At 41.0% G+C, this 6,000-nt stretch overlaps 1 protein-coding gene across 1 annotated transcript in view; it reads right to left on the minus strand.

Moving 5' to 3' along the window:
• The window catches only part of LOC111953906 (cadherin-6-like), a 93,875-nt gene extending 88,149 nt beyond the window's left edge, over positions 1–5,726 (minus strand). Inside the window, exon 1 of the mRNA XM_023973395.2 lies at positions 5,473–5,726. The gene's annotated coding sequence lies outside the window, so the exon portion shown is untranslated. The remainder of the gene's footprint in view (positions 1–5,472) is intronic.
• Positions 5,727–6,000: the final 274 nt, after the last annotated feature.

Raw genomic sequence — 6,000 nt, forward strand, 5'->3', positions numbered from 1 at the left:
AACCTTATACCTTTTGCTTCGCGCTGTCTCTGGTGTGTGTGTGTGTGTGTGTGTGTGTGTGTGTGTGTGTGTGTGTGTGTGTGTGTGTGTGTGTGTGTGTGTGTGTGTGTGTGTGTGTGTGTGTGTGTGTGTGTGTGTCAGGGTTTCAATTCCACCCAATTCAGAAAGTAAACGAAATTCCAATTCATTTTAAAAGCATTGAAATTAAGTGGAATAGGAATTTCAGTGTACTTCCTGAATCGACTGGAATTGAAATGGAATTGACCCCAACCCTGGTGTGTATGTAATTGTTGTTACCAGCCTATTTCCATCATTAGCTCAAGATGGAATCAACCCTGGGATTAAGTGGGGGATTTGATGGTAGCGGCACTGTGTGGTTACATGTAACGAGGTCACAATTTATTGGCCGTTATAAACATGTTAACTCACAGTTGACTTTTATACGTGTTATTACAACACATTAATTACATCGTGGAACAAGAAAATGTGTAATAACATTAGCAATGGAATAACCATCAGCAAGTGGATCTGTAATTACAGTCCTTGTTCTAATTGTATAATAACTGATATCGCTAAACCCTATTACCATGTAATTACATAGTAATACCTATGTAACTACTATGTTGTTACTATGTTGTTACTAAAGTTATTACTGAGATAATTAACAACTAAGAAATCAGGTGTCGGTGACCTTCTCCTACAGTGTATTTAATGACACACAAAAAACACAGAAAATGTCCCCTTTTAACCGATTTGAGCAGATTCTACTGTAGAATGGTGCTATTATTTTGGCCAGTGGACAAAATTTGTACAAAAATCCCCTTTTACTAAAACCCCCTGTCAGAAAAATGGTCTTTCTGTGGTTTTACCCGAAACCATCATTACCTCACAGTCTTCTGTAGTTACGGTGAATGAGACGTAGGACCACAGTTACTGACCTTCCAGGGGTAAAGAACACTGACCTCCACAAACACTGAGGATAACCAAAATACAGACGTCTCAAATGTTTGGGATGTCAGCACCACATCTTAACTGTTATTTTGCTTGTGTTCAGTTACAAAATGTTCTGACCATACCTTTCTGAATGAAGATACACCATTAGAACATAGTTACCAAGTTGGAATTGTTCTCAAAGAAACTTCAAAATGCTTCGTTTTGGTGATGACACATCAGCAGTCATAAACACCTGTCATAAACACCTGTCATATAGTTTCCATATCTCTTCTGTCCAGAAGGGGGCATGTTTTTTTGTATGGGCAAAATACGAAAGGCAATTCTTCAAACATTCTAGTGAGTACATCACCCATTTGAGTTAAACCCAGGAATATCCAAATGAACAATTTTCAACCTCCATACCCTTTCTTTCAATACACCCATAGCCATGATAATCACAACATACAGTATATAGGACCTTCACTAACGCACAGAAGAAATCAAGGTGCCCCAAGGTATTCTGTGACTGACTACTAATACATCAAAACATACGCATGTGCACACACACACAGAGACACGTACACGCATGAGCACACGCGCGCACACAAACACAGAAAGAACGCAATTAGTTTTGTGTGTCACTGTGAAGTGGTACAGATAGTCACTGGGCATGGGGATGTGATTTCATTAAGACCAGATGCTGCTGCTTGGAGGACTGAGGACTTGAAAGGTTCAATATTATGATTCTGGAGCAGGACACATCAAAATGACGCTGTCCATCTGGAGCGGACATAATGTAATCAGCAGTGGGTCATTGGTCATCACAGACAGCACGGCCATCGGGTTTACCCACATCCTGTGATGTCATCATCATCACACTAACACTCAAGAGATGAGAGATAGTGAAGACAGGAGAGAGAAAGAGAGAGAGAAAGAGAGAGAGAAGCAGAGACAGAGAGAGACAGAGAGAGACAGAAAAGACCAGAGAGAGCGACACAGAGAGAGAGAGAGAGAGAAGAAGAGAGAAGAGGAGAGAAGAGAGAGAGAGAGAGAGAGAGAGAGAGAGAGAGGAGAGAGAGAGAGAGAGAGAGAAGAGAGAGACCGACAGAGACAGAGACAGAGACAGAGACAGAGACAGAGACAGAGACAGAGACAGAGACAGAGAACGAGCAGATTGAGAACACAGGTAATCAGCATCACCTCATAACAACATCCAGCCTTTGGATTTGCCCTAAACTGATGACACAAATTACCGTGGATATACTAGATAGTTGATTTTAAAAAATGGATTGATGAAATGTTGACTCCAAAGCATTCATTTCAAGGCCTTGAAGAATAATGGTTTTGATATTTCTATTCCCTTACCTGTCAAAACAAATCCCATGATATGTCTATTCCTTTACCCCCCCCCCCCCTCTCACATACACCACACACCCATGCGCGCGCACTCGGACACATAATCACACACATGTTCACACACGGACATACACCACACACACAGTACACACACATCCATGCACATGGGCACACACACAGAGGAATGTCTATTTTCAGAGGCTATAAATATTCAGTCCCTGACATGTTTGCTGTGTGTCTTTGATCAGACACAGATCTTATGCTACTCTCTCTCTTTCATCTTCCAACTTCAAACCAAAATGTATGTAAAAACTGAGCCATGAAATCTGTTCTGTTGCAAAATCCTTGGTCTCGTCACACTAGTAAGTTATTTGACAGTACCAAACTGCTGTCGTCTGTCTTATGCAAACAAAATGGTGATAAGTAATTTTCAAATGCAGATGGGTGAATTATGAAAAACATATCAGCATTAGGCCTATAACACAACTCCTTGCAAGTGTCAATGTAAAACTTATTTTATTTCCAAAGCCAACATCTTAATGCAATGCATGAGCTACCCATTGCACAAGTCTCTGTCAACAGCATACAATCTTTTTTTTTAAGCATGTACTGTTGTACATGATCTGCTCATTTGAATGTGTGAGAGAGGGTGATATTCTTGCAGCATATTCCCCTGGTAGTCGACTTAGTCAACTCCCCCTAACAACTTCTTGGCCTCCTCCAGGCATATCACTGCAGGCTTTAGAGAGCTAGAGCAATATAACCAACATGAAGCAATCTGGAGGCTAGAGGAAGGCCCGGATAACTTTATCAAGCATTAAAACACAAAATATGGATGTTTGAATAATTAATTACTTTTAAATATCAACTTTAATTTAACAGTGGTTCTTTTTTTAAATCTTTGTGTATTTTGTGGTCACAGTGAGGTATGCCTAAATGGGGCTTTTTTTTCTCCAAAAGTTTTGAGGAATAGGCAGATTCCCACAATGCAGTGCGCATGACCAACAGCATGGTCATGTCTAGAAGGGATTCAGTTTATGCCAAATTGATGTCAAATTTTAGCTAACCCTAAAAATTTTCCTAGCTTTAATCGAATTATCCTAACCTGCTATGTTAATTCTCCTAACCAGCAACGAAAAGTCAATGTTGACATAAACTGTAATCCATCTAGACAACACCCAATAGCGCTCACCTGACGTTCCCACAACCTGAGAATGTAGTTTCTAATCTAATCCCTTTATTAAGTGCAATATTTTTCATAACTGAAGCATGAAACATGAAGTATGCTGTACAAGCTAAGGCGTACAGAGCAAAGGGCCTGTTAAGAGTCAAGTTTGTGATATAGGCTAAATGGCACCAAACAAAAGAAAACCACTAGGAAAGAATCAACTGCCATATTGTCCAAGCAAGGTGCATAAGGTAGGCCTAACCAACCCAAAGAATACAGCTCAATCAAACTCATGCAAGCAATTCAAGTTATTAAGGTTCCAGGCATAGGCGACATACATTTAGGGCCCCTGACCGTATGGGGAGGGGGGGGGGGGGCTCAGTCTGGGTCTCAAACGTATATATTTTTTTTTTTCAGGTTGTGGATCAGCTTTAACATTGCAGATAGATTGTAGCTAGCTTCCATCAATGTAATTACCTGCATCACTTCCAATCCCCCATACATTTTTTGGCATACATACATATACAAAGCAAAGTTTTATCTTGTTATGTCAGTCACTCAATTAGTCATGCCAACTAACAATTGTTGGATTGGTAATTAGTCTAGCCAGCTATCTAAACTTGTAGTAATCACGTCCGAATACCGACCGGGCATATAGGGCACTTGAACAGGTGCCCTGACTTCCAGGGGTCACCATTGATTTTGTTAGTCATTCTCACTCAGATGTCATTACGAAATGTGCAGAATTGCAGGAAATTTGCTTTAATACTGCAAACATCTTACTCCACCCCGTGACAAAATGGGTAGAAATGCAGGAAATTAGCTGTAAAACTTGCAATTATTTTCTCTCTGCCCATGGCAAAACAAATTGCAGCGAAGTGGGGGCCCCCCCAACCAAATCTTGCTTAAGGCCCCCAAAAGGCTGATGAGAATGCAAAGATCTTGAGGAATTGCATAGCCTACAGGCCTTCCCGAAGGTACCTAGTCCAAATTAATACTGTAAAAGCCTCAACCGTTAAGACTTAATGTAATATGACTGAGGGCGCACTTGAGGAGGCATACTTGGAAAAATCCAGGCATCTCCAGGAGCCTATTCAAATCATGGTCTGGCCCGTGCGCTTCAGGCTACACCAGCCAACTGTACAGAGAGAAACAATTTCATATTTTCATCAACGCATGTAGCCTACTCTACTGTAGCCTTTAGGCTACCTGCATCGATATCCGTAGCATAGCCAGTGGGGAAGAATTAAGAGGAATGAGAACATTTCATATAGCACCAACAAACAATGAATATTACATAAAAAATATTCAGTCATTATATTAAGTCATTATTATTCAGTCATTATATTAAGGAGATATAAGGTGGAGCTCCCTCCGTGTGATACTCTCCACGATGTGTTGCCATGTGGTGCCATCACAGTGCTACTGCAGCCTACTGTACATCTGATCTGAAGGAGTCAAATCATATTTTCCAAAATACATTATTCAACATCGTGGCCCTATAATAAACGAAAGCCTAAAGTTGACGCAGTGGTCCGTTATGTCTAATGCCGCGTTTATGTGGTAGTCAAAAACTAGGAAACTCGGAAATGTCCGACTTGCTAACTAGTTATAGGCTACACGTGCCGCGTTCAACCAGTTAGCAAGTCGAATATTTCCGAGTTTCATAGTTCTGGCTGGTTACGTGAATGCGGCATAATGCATTACACATCGAGTGATATTCCAAGCAACTTCCAGCGATGTAGGCTAAAGTTAAGTCGCCTAGACTTACCCTTATTTATGAATCAACTATTGAACACATAACGTATAATGCTACCTGGAAATCAATTCATGCACAACGGTCAATAAATTACACCAATACCCTAACCTCTAGGTCGCAATAGCACTTGACTCGGCAGTTTTCAAACAGTAGCCTTATATATCGGGACAACCTTTCATTTGGCCACAAAGCACAAAGCTGAAAATATGTTCACATCGATATATATATATAAAGTTGATTTGATCGTTTCACTCACCTGCCACCGGAGTTCTTATTCAGTTGGAGAAATCCTACGACAGCGAAGGGGTAGTTGGTGAGATGAGAGCGAAGTGTATCCTTTCCTTCACTGCAGCGGTTCCAAAAGAGCTTCAAGGCTGTACCTCAACTGCGTTGAGCTTTTTCGCGTAGGCAGCATCACTTCTCTGTGTGTATGTCAGGGAGGCTGAAGGAAAGGGCACAGCCTCCGATTGGCTGTCATTCACAAGTCCCTGATACAGGGCAGGGGGAGAAATCGTCCGACAGAAATAATGAACAGCTTGCCGCGCTGTGGAGGCACGTTTGAACGGACTGATGTAGGCTACTTCAACGGAGGGATGGAGAGAAATTATATATTATTGTCAGCTCAATTTGAAAACCTCAGCCTGAAAGTAAGACTACTAACATCTATGTGCTAGCAAATAATATAGGCCTAATAAAGAAATGTCCAAATATATTGACGTATCCCACTGGACAAAACCTGGTGAATCCACGTTGTTTCCATGGAACTTCAACCTCCAAAAATATA

Source organism: Salvelinus sp. IW2-2015, linkage group LG27 (genome assembly GCF_002910315.2).
Source record: "Salvelinus sp. IW2-2015 linkage group LG27, ASM291031v2, whole genome shotgun sequence".
NCBI lineage: Eukaryota > Metazoa > Chordata > Actinopteri > Salmoniformes > Salmonidae > Salvelinus > Salvelinus sp. IW2-2015.